Source organism: Ursus americanus, chromosome 9 (genome assembly GCF_024610735.1).
Source record: "Ursus americanus isolate L20-20 chromosome 9, mUrsAme1.1.p, whole genome shotgun sequence".
In the NCBI taxonomy this organism is placed as follows: domain Eukaryota; kingdom Metazoa; phylum Chordata; class Mammalia; order Carnivora; family Ursidae; genus Ursus; species Ursus americanus.
Window position 1 is genome coordinate 2,017,501 of NC_142135.1, and position 14,060 is coordinate 2,031,560.

The 14,060-nt window shown below is 60.7% G+C and overlaps 1 protein-coding gene across 2 annotated transcripts in view; it reads left to right on the top strand.

Moving 5' to 3' along the window:
- The window catches only part of TSNARE1 (t-SNARE domain containing 1), a 153,817-nt gene that overhangs the window by 116,050 nt on the left and 23,707 nt on the right, over positions 1-14,060 (top strand). The gene's annotated exons all lie outside the window — the stretch shown is intronic.

Sequence of the window (14,060 nt, forward strand, 5' to 3'; positions counted from 1 at the left end):
TGGTCATGGTGGTAATGGAGGTAGTGATGATGGTGGTGATAATGAGTCTTTTATACCAGGCATGATACAGAGCATTGGGAAAATGGGGAAAAAAAGATATCTCTGTCTTTGAGATGCTCACATCTTATTCAGAGGCCTCCCGGTGTGAGGCCATTGTCCCAACCCATGTCCCTACCCTCCAAACACTGGAGACCTTGGTCCCTAAGAGCTCCATTACTCAGCCTCCCTCCATTGTCACCTCTCCTGTCAGTGGGGACAGTGGCTACCTTTTCCAGAGCTCCTGCCATGTCAAGAAGGCCACCTCAGGCAGGTGGGCAATGCAGGGGAGGCTGAGATGTGGTTCTGGCTCTGGAAGTGCTACTATTCGTGGCCACGTGGCCTAGCATGCAGGACCACACCCTGTCCTGTTCTGCACTTGGGCTGCAGCCCTGCTGGGTCTGTGCCTTCCTCTGAACGTCAGAGCCCCCACCCCACTGCCTGCATCTTGGGGACCTGCCTCTCAGCTGGCCTCCAGCTCCTCTAGGAAAGGCACAGTCCTGCCCCTCCTGGCCATTCTGGGGGTCGGCACAGGGCTGAGTGCAGAGTGAGGGTGGAGGGCCTGCCGGAGGGCCCTGCTCGGCCTTCTCAGAGCTTCCCATGGGGCGGTGCTGGCGATGGAGAGCATGGGGCACCGAGCTACAGCACCAGGACCCCCTGGAGTGTGGCCCAGTCCCTTACCCCACTCTTGGGCTGACATGCCCTCCACGATGGGTTGCTGTCTACCCATTTTGTAGATGTGAGACTGAAACTCAAAAAAGCTTGCATTTGCCTTAAATCATGCACCCGGCAAGTGGTGGGGCAGCGTCTGAATCCAGGTCCCCGAAGGCCAGGCTCTCCCAGATCCCTCAGAACTTCTGAGGGAGCCAGACAGGCGGGAAAGGGCAGGTGTTCTGCAAGCAGCTGGGAAGAGTCAGAGAAGATGGCCAGGGAGAAGCCGTGCAGACAGCCCCATGAGGCAACCCCACTCCCACCTGCTGTGCACAGATGGGGATTCCAAGCTTCCTGGAAGCTCAGGGAGCATTCGGTCTGCTTGTTGCCTTGAGCTGGTAGAGGAGGTGGGCTGGAGAGCAGCTTCCTTTGGGGCCGACGGGGTTGGCTGGTCAGCAGCTGAGGGGGAGATGGGAGAGAGGGGAGGGCCTGTGTGCCAGGCTGTGTAGCGGGGCGCCGGGGAAGCCAGCGCAGCCGAGCCTTGGAGCAGGGTGAGTCCAGCTGGCTGAGCCCTGCCGTCTGCAGACAGACACAGGTTGGGTTTCATTGAAACACTTCGGTGCTGCCAGGTCTGCGGGACCAGGGCCCACGGCTCTGCTGCCCTTTCTGCCAAGAAAGGAGGGAAAGGAGACAGAGTTGTCTTGCTCGCTCAGCAAAAAGCCAGGAATACCTGCATGAAATCATTCCTGTCTTCTGGAAAAAACTGGCTCTTCCCAGTGTAGCCCTGGGTTGGGAGGGGGCTGGGGGCAGCAGGAATAAGGAGCAGGCCATGTCCCGGCCTCCCACCTGCCCCGCTGTGAGTGTGACTGCTGGTCCATCAGCCCTGGCTGGGCGGCTGCCCGGTTGTTCAGCTTCAGAGTCCCTCCTGCGACTGAGTCTGCTCCCCACCAGGCAGGCCTGCCCCGTCCAGTCTCCCTAAAATGCCAGCCACCCTGGGGGGAGCTGCATCTGGTCTGAGGCCAGTCTGTGTGAGCCACTGAATGCTTTCCTTCCGGGTGGGAGAGGCGCGGGGCAGGGAGGAGGTGGCCTTGTGTGCAGCTCTGCGTGTCCTCGTAGCCCTCGTACCCAGGCAGGACCTGATGGAGAGAGAGCAAGCCCGCCCTGTGTTGCTCAGCTGAGCCTCACACCTGTCCTAGGCGGGAGGCAGGGCAGGAAGCGAGGCCCCCCGACCTGCAGATAAAGCAGCCCAGAGGCAGGGAGGTTAGGGGACCCGCCCAGCGCAAGGAGGAGCGGGGTGGGGACTTGGTGCCAAGGCCCCCAGGCCTGCCTCCAAACCGTTGCCTACAGGAGTGACGAGGGCAGTGACCGCCATCGGGAAGCCAGGGCACCTCAGTGTCCCCGCACTCACGGCCGAAGAAGCAGCAAAGCTTGGAAATGGCCTGGCCGGAGTCCTGGCTGCGAGACGCTGCAGAGACTAAGTCCCATCTCTGGCCGTCCTTCCTCATCTAGAAAGATCTCCCTCCCGGGGTAGGGGGCTGTGAAGTGACTGAGCAGGGCAGGCTGGGTGCCCCTTCTTGCATGGAGCACAGCCGCCGCCAGCACCACCTTGAGCTCAGGGTGGGGCAGGGTCCTGGCCCCAAATACACCTGACGAGGAGAGGCCCAGAGACGCACAGCCCCTTGGCCTGGGCCACACAGCCGGCTGGTGGCACAGCCGGCCCTTCCTCCCACCTGCTCCGATGCATTATTAATCTGGTCCTCCTTAGCAAGACGAGGCGGTGTGTCTGTTTACCTCTTGACAGCAGGAAGGGAGAACAACAAAATTAAACCAGATAAACCGCCCAGACATCGAGCAGGCGCTCTCTGAAGGTGCGTGCTGTGCAGCTAGACGCGGTCCCCGGCCGCCGTGGAGTTACCGAAGATGTGAGCTGCTCCCCAATGAGCCACAGGCCCGTCTCCAGGGCAGGAGCGCTCCCAGGCCTGCCTGATGCTCTCAGAGAGCAGGGGTGCAGTGTCGACGCGGAACGGACAGGTGTGTGCTGCGCCCCAGCTGGACGGACCACGGCTGCCTGGAGCTGCTTACAGGCCCACTCGTGGGGCACGTGGGGACGTGGACAGGGTGGGACGGGAGCAGAACCCATGCTTTGCTGCCTCCTTGCCCCTCAGAACCAGGGAGGACCGGCTCTCCTTTCGTGATCGTGGCTTTTTGGGGGTTCGGTGTCTCCCCTTCAGCCTCAGCTAGGGGAGCCACAGCTGCGAGAGAAGCCCCCTGGAGCGGGTGTCGTGGGATGAGGTCCCTGAGAACAAGGGGGTCAGGCCTGCCTGAAGGTGGGGAGTGGGAAGCCTGGATCTGATGACACTGACTTGGGCTCAACCCCCCATCCCTCGTCTTCTGTGTGTTCGTGGGCCTCAGTATTCCCACCCTAGAAATGGGCTCTGGTCCACGGAAGGAGTTTCAGGACAGCCCCCCTTCCCTCCAGAGGCAGAGGCGAGGTGGGGTCACTGTGCCCTCCTTGGCCAGGTGCAGACCCTGGGCCTGGGGGAGCAGTGGTTCACCCTCGTCGCTCTGCGAGGGGCCCCGGCGGGAAGGACAGTGAGGCTGTTGGTGTGGGGCTCTGCCCTTTCCCGAGGGACCCCCTGCCCGTGGCGAGGTCGGGAGCTCTGCCCGCCTCACGTCTGTGAGTTCCTGGACCGCGTTGACTGTGTTCTCCACCGCTGGTACTTAGCTCCTTCTGGAATGCCGACAAGGGCTCATTAACGATGCCGTCAACAAGACAGATGAAAAGGTTCTCGAGGAAAAACAAAAGCCTGGGGATGCCTGCGATCCCAGGACTGTGAGACCATCCCACGTGCCTTCCCTGGAGAGAGCAGCGCTTCCGGCTTGCCGACGAGGCCTCGACTGGCAGCTGCCCCCTGTCCTCTGGCCCAGCCTGGGGGCTGCGCGCTCGCGGAGGGGCCTGGGGATGTGGCATCAGCTCGGATTGCTCCTTGGCACCCGCCCTTTGGGGCCTAGCACCCTGGGGGCTTTACCTGGCTTCTGATCCGGGGCGGGGGAGTGGGTGGCACGGGCACAGCGCCACTGTTAGCCTGGTGAGGAGCTCCCCCTGCCCCAGGTCTGCATCTCCCCTCAGAATGCTCTTTCCGCTGGCGAGCACGGGTGTGAAAATCCGAGGGAGGCGCTGGGCTCCGAGCGTGAGTGGTTGCCGCGTGGATTCGGGTAGCTCAGGGCCCGCCTGCATTTGTGACGAGCGCACACCCCCCCTCCGGAGCTGCCGGCCTGGGCGCCCGTGGTCCCTATGCACAGAGCCTTGCTGTCCGCTCTGAAGAAGGGAGCGGGAAGCCAGAGAACCCAACACAGCAGGGCGGTGGCGGACCTTGCCGGCGTCCCTTCCGTTAATCGGGGCTCACCCCGCACCTCCCTGCGTCCGTCTGCTCGGCTGTGTGGCTGCGGTGACCGGGGCCCCAAGGCTCCTCGCTGGTTTGCTTGTGCTCCCTGTGCACAGCGGGTAGTGCTGGCTTTACTTCCGTGCTCCTGACTCCGGGACCCAGACTGGCGGGGCGGCCCCTCTCAGACACCGCCGGGCTGCAGGCAGAGGGAGCAGGCGGCGGACGATCCTCATGCGAGCTTTGCACGCGTCTGCGTGGAAGCAGCTCTAGTGCCTGGACCGAAGCGTCTTGAGCAGTGTGCAAAGTCCACATCCCCACGGTCTCTGCCCTGTCTCCACCGTGACCCCTCCATCCACCCCTGGCTTTCATCGTCCCCTCTTCTCCTGGCCTCTGCCCGGCACTGCCCGCCTTGGGGGTCTGGGAGATCGACAGCCCGCGCCTCCATTCCCTGGACTCGGTGCTGGGGGAGGAGCAGCCCGCTCCCGAGCCAGGGAGGGGCCGCATCCCGTCCTGTGTCCCCACCTGACCTCGGTGACCCTGCAGGTTTGGACACCCCTGCTGGGCCCGCTCTCCCAGCTCTCTCCAGCGGCTCAGTCCTGCCCCAACAGGGCCTCAGCCCACTGCCCCCAGTCCTAGATGTTCAGGACTTTCTTTCCCAGGGTCTAGAGAGCATATCTCGTCCCCCTCCTCCTGTGCCCTCCTTGTATCCCCCCACCCCCTGGGAAGGAAGGTGTGAGCCCCACTGCACCCTGCATCCTCGCCCCACTGTCAGGCCTCAGCTTCTCCCTCAGGCCCCTGGACGAGCCCCAACCTCTCGCCCCTCCCTCCCTCCAGCCCCTTGGGCACCCAGGCTCGGGGCTTTGTGGATGCACTGGATCCAGGACCGGTGTCCGTGCTGGTTGAGGAGACAGCTGCAGGTGCAAGGCGCCGTCTGGCCGCAGCTGCCCCGGGCACCTGCTGGCACCGATGTGCCGTTGTGGAATTCACGAAGGGCTGAGGGGTGGATGGATGAGTGCCTGCTATGGCCACTTTGGGCAGCGGCCTTTGTGACCTCCTCGCTCACCCTGTGTTAGACAGCCCAGGCTGTGCTGGTGTGTAGCTGGTGGAGGGATCCACAGTTAACCAGCTTCTGCCTTGTGTAGACGGTATCTCACTGAATCCTCAGGGAGCCCCGGGGATGGCCCGGTCTGTGTGTGAAGACAGGGCCAACACTCAGCATGGCTAAGGGGCTTTCCCCAAATTACACTTGATTGGAACCCTGTCTGCTCGACCCCAGGCTCAGGGCCTGGTCTGGCTGTCTTCCTCCAGCGGAAGCCAGGACCAAGCCCAGAGGCGTCTGGGGGTGGCGGAGGAGGGGAGGCGGCCTGCCGGGCAGGTGCTGGGCAGACGTTTGGAAGCTGGCTCTTGGCTCTTGCTCTGGGGGCAGGCTGGGGCTGGGGCAGGGGGATCCAGCAGCTGGAGCGTCTTTGGCTTGGCCCAAGAGAGAGGGGACCCTGGACCATCTAGACAGCATGAAGTTTGTGAGGGCCTCTCGTGGAGCACAGCCCTTGGCGGGGCGTGTGGGGTGTGGGCTGTGGGGGAGGGAGGCCGGCCCTCTGCAGCGCTGGCCAGCGAGCACGGGCCCCACGTGGCCTTGGCAATCAGACATACCATCTGGGACCTTCATGGGATGGGTCTTCAGGACCTGAGAGTCAGGGAGCCTCATGCTGGGATGTCAGGATCTTAACACCGAGCGCGCAGGCGGCATCACCGGGCGACAAGAATCATGAATCTCACGAGTTAGAATCTTGGAGCAGGGGAATTTTAGAGTCCTGTTCACAGACGGGGGCTGCTGTCATGGTTAAAGGCCAGTATGGATGAAACCCTGGCCACTGTCAGTGTTGCCATTTGTACGGTCTTTTCCAGGATGTGACTTGATACGTGACGTCATACATGTCGCAGGCTCACCGCGGAGGGCGTGACGTGATCGTGTCCAGCACCGCCTAACCGCACACCCCACGTTATCCCTACACATCTGTGGGAGCGCGGCCCCCTCCTGCCCTCTGCTTTCACCCCCATAAGCTCTTCCCGAAAGTTCGTGTTTGTGTTTCCTTGGCTTTTACCTACTTTAAACGAGTTTTGTATTATTTTAAACAGACAGTGTTGGTAAAAGGTGTTGATGGCCGAACAATGGGTTGTCTAGTTTTGCTTATTTTTAGCTGCATAAAAACGAGGCTGTTTGTATTCTTCCAAGACTTTGCCTTTTTCGTTCAGCTTCGTTCCCAAGATGCGTCCACGTGCTGGTGCGTCGCCGTGCCGTGCAGTGCTCACGGGAGCGCAGAACTACCTAGAGTGGTGGGATCAGAATGTATTCGTCTCTTCTCCTCCCGACGGGACGTGGCCGTTCCAGCTCTGTGGTCACACGCACGGCCCGCCCGGAGACCGCATCTGCCTCGTGGGGGGAGCGCGGGGCCAGGGTCCCGGGGCGTCGCCCGGCAGGGGGAGCGGTTTTCCACGTGGCTGCCGGCGGTCACGTTCTCAGCAGCAGCGTGAGAGCGCTGCCTATCTGCTATTTGACACTGTCAGATTCTTTAATTTTTGCCAGTGTGGTGGGTGTAAAATAGTGTCTAATTGTGGTCCGCATTTGCATTTCCCTGATTACTAACGAGGCTGGAATTTTTCATATGTTTATGTTTGTGTTTCCTTTGCTGTGGAAAGTCTGTTCATGCCTTTTGCCCATTTTAAAACTTGGATTGTTTGTTTTTTCCCTTCCTAATGGTTCCTGGAATGTACACACACACATATGGGCGAGTGTGTGCTCTATGTAGACGCTAGTGCTTTGCGGGTCTGCACCAAACACCACCTCCCGGCTGCGGCTTTTCCTTTCCGGTCCCCGTGGGGCCTCTCGATGATTCCCGGGCCTCATGCGCACTCCTGGGCTCCCCGCATCCCAAGTCTGAAAGACACTCTCCGTCGTTGGCCATTCATATGCCTCCTCGCGGTACGCAGCTGCCCCGCACCGCGGGCAAGACGCCCTCCCGTGTCCACCTGCCCCACCACCGGTGTCCGCGTTGGCTCCGTGCGCCTTGCTTTCTTGGCCCTGCCGTCCGGGCGGCCCACGCACTTCCCTGCCTCCCGGTGTCGGGCCTGCAGCTCTGTTCGGTGACGCTGTCTGCTGGCCCTGCCCGCACTGTTTCTTCTCGGCCCTCGCTCTCCCACGAGTCTTCGGACCCGCTCGTCAGGTTCCGTCAGTAATGCCATTGGCAGTTGTGCCGGGCTCGACTCAACTCAGGATCACTGGGGAAGAGCTGATCTCCACGACGCGGGCCTTCCCGTCTGCGAGCACCGCGGCTCCGCGTGTCTCCGCCCTCTTTAATGCTGGAATGTACACTTAAACAATGATTTCCTCCATGTGTAGCTTTCACATTTTTTCAGAAGTTTGTTCCTAAACATGTGTTTTTGTCTGTTTCTGTGACTGGCTCACGGGCCAGCCTGCCGGCGGCGTACACAGGCGTGTATGATCCCGTGAACGGGGCGTGTGGCCGCCGGCCGCTAGGGTCTCAGTGTTTGTGGGACTACGTTCAGCCTCTGGCTTTCCTTCCGTTGTGTGTCCGTCCTGTGCGTCCTTACGAGGGGTTGTGACAGGGACACGCCCGGCACCGGCCCGTCAGGAAGGACTGCACGTTCACTGTCCATCCTCTTGTCAGACGCAGGACGTCTGCGAAGGGCTTGAGAAGGGTTTGGGGTGGTCGCTGGTGTTAAGTCCTGGACGGACGTTCCGTGTCGTTGAATGTGCTCTTGCTCCGCTGAGATGGGTCTTCAGCGCCCTCCTTCGCTCCGTGAGCGTGCTGACGAGGCGCCTGGACTTCTGGACCGAACCATCCTGCGTCTCTGGGACAACGTCGACGTGTCCGGAGCGAACAGCTGTAGCCATACTCCGCGGTCTTGGAAGGAGGGAACGTGCTCATGTTTTAGGATTTGGGCCCCTACACGGACCTCCGCATGTCCCTGCTGTCCCCGCGCTTGTCCAATTTTGTGTCAACTTTACATCAGCCTCATGTGGTGAGTCCGGGGCCGTCCTTCGGTCTGTTAGACTCTCTAGGGTCGCAGCCCCGGACGCGGGTTTTCTCTTGTTCCAGGTCGGTTTGGGTAAGGGAGATGTTTCTGGGGCCTTGTCTGAGTCCTGGGTTTGGATGTGGTGGCGCAGCGGTGCCCGTGATGCTCTCTCGTTGCCTGCGCAGTCCCGCTCTGTCCGTCCTCGGCACCTGCTCGCGCCAGCCTTGCTTGTCCACGGACGTCTCGCCCTCGTCCGTCTCCCTGGAGTTTGTCTTTGCCTCCCGTGTCTGCTGCCGCCGTGTCCTACTTCCTGCTGCTTCCGGCTTGTGGGCCCTGTTTTCTCTTTATCGTCCCTCGGCTCCCCTTCCTCGGGTGCTTCCTGCACCCCTCCTTCTCGCTTCCACGGCCCCGACGCTCCAGCCCCTCTCCTTCTATCACCCGGTCAGCAGGCTGTGGGCCCCGCGCCCCGCACGTGGGACGCCCCGTATTTTCACCGTTGCTCAGCTTGACGCTTGCCATCTGCGTGCTGTTGGCTTTGACCCTGAGTTACTAAGAAGCCAGTTGTGAAATGTCTGGATGCAAGGGCATTTTAAATGCACTCTGTTTACATGACCTTCCAAGGGCTGCATTTTGTTCAGAGAATTTCTTTTTTTTTTTTTAAGATTTTATTTATTTATTTGACAGAGAGAGAGACAGCCAGTGAGAGAGGGAACACAAGCAGGGGGAGTGGGAGAGGAAGAAGCAGGCTCCTAGCAGAAGAGCCTGATGTGGGGCTCGATCCCATAACCCCGGGATCACGCCCTGAGCCAAAGGCAGGTGTTTTTAACCGCTGTGCCACCCGGGCGCCCCTGTTCAGAGAATTTCTTTTATGTGATACTGGTTCTTGGAAAGTTGTGAAGACTCCCCTTACGGCTTAGAGAATCCCACCTGCGCGATGCCCCACATGTGTGTGAGAGAGGGCGTACCCTCGACGTGGGTGCACGGAGCCCGTTCACTTGCTGACTCAGATCCTCCGTGTCCGTGCCCTCCGTGGTCCACCTGGCCTGTACGCGGTGTTGGGTTTGGGCAGGCCTCCCCGTGGCTCTGGGAATGTCGGTTTTCTGTTTTCTACGGCTGGAAAGTTTAGGCTGCGTACGAGGTGGGACCGCTGTCTCATCTGGGTGACGTGGAGCCCTCGGCCTGAGAAGCGACCTTTCCGTTCCACGTGGCATCTGTGGCTGCGTGTCCATGGCAGCTTTCTCGGGATTCGTGGCGTCGCATGGTTTTCTATTCTCTCGTTGTCAGTACTTCTGTGCCTCAAGTCCTCCGGTCCGTCCGTCGTGGCTGGATTTTAAGAACTCTCCTGAGTTCCTGTCTTCCCACCGGTGGGTTCGATCCGTTGTTGGTGTATCAGCAGTTTCTCCCAGCTTCTCTTTGATTTGTAGTTATCTTCGTTTTTGAAAGCTGCTTTTTCCGTACTGGAGTTTCTAACTTTTTATTTTGAAAAACAATTCTGACATATAAACGTGGCAGGAAAGGACACGGAGTCGCTGCACACGTCCGGCCACACTGCCCGGGCGGCGCTGCTCCTCTACCGCCCGAGGGTCCGCCGCTTGACGCCTGTCACGCCTTAACCATCGGCGCGTGGTGCTCCGTCGGCGGCCGCGGCAAACCCACACTCACGGAGTGCGGCCAGCGGAGCACAGACCCCGTTCAGGCGGCGCTGAGCCCCCAGCTCCATCTCTCAAAGTCCAGGATCTAATCTCTGATCTAATCTAATCTAATCACACTTCGTTCTCATGTCTCTATAATCAGTTGCATTTTAAAAAATTAGTTCATTTTTTTCTTCTTTTATTTAAAAAATTTTTTATATATACTTTATTACAATTTTTCATTTTTTTTTCCTGGAACTTTTGCCAGATGTCCTCACTGGGACTGAGTCTGAAGTTAGGCCGCCGCCCCTTCCTGAGCAAGGCTTGGGCCTTGGTGGCTTTGAGCCCGGGCGCCTCCCTCTGCTCGCTTCCCTGGGCTCCACTGCCCTCCTGCCCGGGCCCTGGTGCTTGAGGGGCCCCTCAGGGTTTCACAGCTTGGGGTCATGTGGGCGCCGGCTCCTTTATCTCAGGTCTTCTTCGGGGATTTTCTCCTCCTTCCTGCCAGTCTCCTGCTGATCCCTCTGACGCTTGGTGTCTGCGAGGCCACAGAGATTCGCTCAGGAAACACTTCCAGGTGGAGCGTGAATTTAATCCAGGGCCTTCCAGGGCCCATTGCTGTAGGGTCTGCTGTCTGTCTGTCTTGATTGTTTAGGGATCTGTCTTTCTTCCTCTGGCTAATTTAACATCTTGTCTTGTTATTTAGGGTTCTGTAATTTTCCCAAAATTACCCATAATGTTTCTGTGTATGGATTTTTTTTTTAAGTAGACTCCCCACTGACCGTGGAGCCCATTGTGGGGCTTGATCTCATGACCCCAAGATCGTGACCTGAGCTGAGATCGAGAGTCAGACGCTCAACTGACTGAGCCCTCCAGGCGCCCCAGGTGTGGATTTCTTTAACTTCTGTGTTTTGTGACTTTCAGACCGGTGGACGCCTGTTCTTGTGGGTTCCTCTGGGGGCGGCTGTCATTCCTCACACGCCATACGCTGCCTCTGCCCGTCCTCCTGGGGGCCCCTCGGCGGGCACTGACGGCACCCGTGCCAGACCTCCCTGGCCACCCCGTGACCTTGACCTTGGCTCTATGGCTTCCAGCCCGTCTGTGTGGTGGGATTCCCGTGAACCTACTTGGGTCGGTCCTCCCTTTACAGCGGGTGAAATCTGCTTCACTCATCAGCTAGGTCTTCAGAAATTGTGGTTTTCATTTCTAAACATTTCTTTCTTTTTTGGATACGTCTGTTCCTTCTTAATGGCTTCTTGCTGCCTTTCGACAGCCATCTTCACTCTCCTGACATTTGGTCCATCGTTCTATGTTCTCTGCTCGTCTGACCTGTTCTCGCCGTGTTGCCTTCCTGCTTGTTTGATGATGTTGGATGACGAGTCCGTGGCTCGGCTTCGCCTGGAATTGGGAAACCCCCCTCCAGAGAGCGTCGAATTCTGCTCTCCCAGCCACCGGGGCCGTGGCCGCGGGAGAGCTGGCCTTGGGGTCTGGCTTCCCGGCCCCTGCAGGAGGTGAGCTCACTGTCCGGGCGCTGCGGCCTCGAGGTCCCCCCTGCGCTGTGGGCTGACTGCTGGCTCCAGCCCAGCCCGCTCCCTGGAGTCTCCGGCCTGTTCTCCGGGCTTGCCCTCTGAAGCAGGGGTGTCCCCAGGGACCATGCCCACCTGGAATGGGACTAGCCACACCCCAGAGAGCACTCCTCGAGGGGTCCTGGGGAGGCAGGGCTCCCAGGTCGGCCACTGAGCCTGAGCCGGCCGGGTCCCCCCGCACTGGAGCCAGGAATGGGGGGGCAGCTATGGAAGCCTGCAGGCGCACCTCCCAGGAGGGGGACACAGGGGTGACATCGTGTTTAGGACTGTTAGGTGTGTCATGCAGTCCCAGTAGACTCTGGCCGTTCAAATGGGGTCTAGGTCTTTTCACCTGAAACCAAAGGACACGATGTCGAACGGTGTCATTCTAATGAGAAGCAGGCTTGGGGTGGGCGTGGGGCTTCCCGCCAGCTGCTGCCTAGCGCTGACATCACCGCGACCCCTTCCCAGGCCACTGCTCCTCTCCTCTGCGGCCTCCTGTCTGGGGTGAGGATGATGGCTGCAGCCTCCGCGACAGCCAGACCCTTGTCCTTTCTGCACAGGGGCTGCGTCCCAGGCTCCGAGCTCAGCACACAGTACAGGCGACCTCTCTCAGCCCCCTGCAGCCCAGGAAGGTGGGTGCTCGGCCCATTCTAGAAGAGGACACTGAGGCACAGACATGTGAATGGCTTGTGAGAGCTAGTATGTGGTAAGGTCGGGAAGTGAGTCAGGGGTGTCTTCACCAGCAGACCTCTCCTTGCACAGGAGAGGGTAATCCCAGGGGGTCACCCTGGAGGAGGCGCTAGGGGCAGCAGTCTCACTGCCCAGGCGTCTCTCCTTCCACTTACGTTTTTGGGTTCTCCCACGGGCAGGGGTCCCGAGGGCCAGGGCCAGGCTGCCGGGCCTCTGAGAACTTAGCACGTGGCACGGGGCTGCACTGGGACCAGTTCCTCACCCACGCCAGCACGCTCCTGTCTCGGGGCCTTTGCTCTGGCTGTTCCCTCTGCCCAGATACACTCCTCCACAGCCCCACTCGACTCAGGTATCCCCCCAGTGAGTCCCACCCTGAGGCCTTTTAGTTCCCGACCTGCCCACCGCCTTGCCTCTGCCCCCACGGCACGTGGTCTTCCTTCCATGGCTGTTTCGTCTGCCCGCCTACTGTCTGATGGAATGACGTTCTGTGTTGACTGTCCACGTCCGACCCTGCCCCCCGTCGGCTCCCGGGGCGGGCGGCCTTGCCTGTGGCGTTCACCCAGGTGCTCCCAGTGCCCGCAGGAGCCCCTGTCCTTAGAGGCTCGGGGCTGGTGAAATGGGCATGGATTTAGCTCCTGAGTGCACACAGTAGGTGCTGTTTATTGTCGGCGTCCTTAGGGCGGCCACGCGGGCTTGGGGCAAAGTAGGGATCCTGCACCTAGCAGCAGGGGACAGTGCTGCCCTTGAAGTGGCATGGACAGGCCAGCGGCCCCCAGGAGAGGGGCAGGACCCTCCACACAGGCTGGCACCCTTCCCCTCCGATGGCAGGTCAGGCTCAGGAGGGTGCAGGGTGGGGCCCTGCCAGGTTCACAGAGGGAGCAGGACCACCTTTGGGGCCGGGCAGACACAAACGCTAACGAGGAAGAGGAAAAGCTGAGGAGGGGGCTGGCTCTGCCCCCCGGGCTGAGGCTGCTCCTACGAGGGCTTGGTAGCCCTGGACCACCCTGTTCTGCAGGAAAGGGGTCAGCTCTGCTAGGGGCTGTGGCAGAGGTGTGGCCGCTGAGGGCTGCAGCTGGGCTGCCGAGGAGGCCCAGCCTGACCTTGACCTCGGAGCTCTGGCCCATCCGCAATCTCCCCTTCCACCTGCCCTTGTCCCCTGGGAGCCTTCCCCTGACCTGCACCTCTCCTCCCGGCCCCGCGGCCGCCCTAGTGGCTGGCGGAGGGTCTGTGTCTTCACGCACTAACTTGCATGGGGTCGCAGGAGGTGGGAGGAGTGTGGGGGCGATCCTGGGCTCGAGGTGGCCGCTGGTGCTGCAGGCAGGGGAGGGCTGTGTCCGCCTGAGGGCTCTGCTGGAGAGCGGGGTTCTGGGGAGCGCTGGCGGCGTGGTGGGCTGAGCAGCAGATGGGACCCTCTCTCTGTCCTCTGTAGCCCAGCCAGACGGCGCCTCAGTAGAGAGCTCAGCTAGCAGAGGGGAAAGGAGGTGGGAGGCAGAGGGAGCAGAGCTGCTGGCTGGTGGTGATGGGCCCAGGGTCTGGGGGAGCCGAGCACTTCCTGCGCAGCCTGGGAGGGGCAGGGGTAATGGGGGCAGGAGTTCTGGGGCCCTCCTTCTCCCAGAGAAGAGGCTGGCGGGGGCAGGGGCACTAACGCAGGGAGCGAGTGCCCCTAGAGCCTCTCGTTAGATGAAGCGCTGGGCTCCCTCCGATGGGTCGGGGCTCCCCGCCGCCCTGACTGAGAACGCGCAGACCCAGGCCTGTGGTGCAGGGTGGAGGCAAGGACAAGGACACAGCCGATTGTCTCACACAGACCTGTCTGCCCCCCACCTCTGACACTTGCCCGAGTAAGACGCAGTGGGCGCTGCCAGCTACCCGTGGCCATGTCGTCGTGTGCACGCTGTCTGACAGAGGTGTCCGTTGTCACTCGGGGTCGGACGGGGGCTCCCCAGGACGCCAGAGCACCAGTATCAGGGCGCGACCCCCTGGAGTTTAGGGAACGGTTTCTTAGCAAGAAGGAGAGTGTTCGTGTTCACCGCGTGAAGTCTCCGGGGACCCCAGGCATCGCCTCCAAG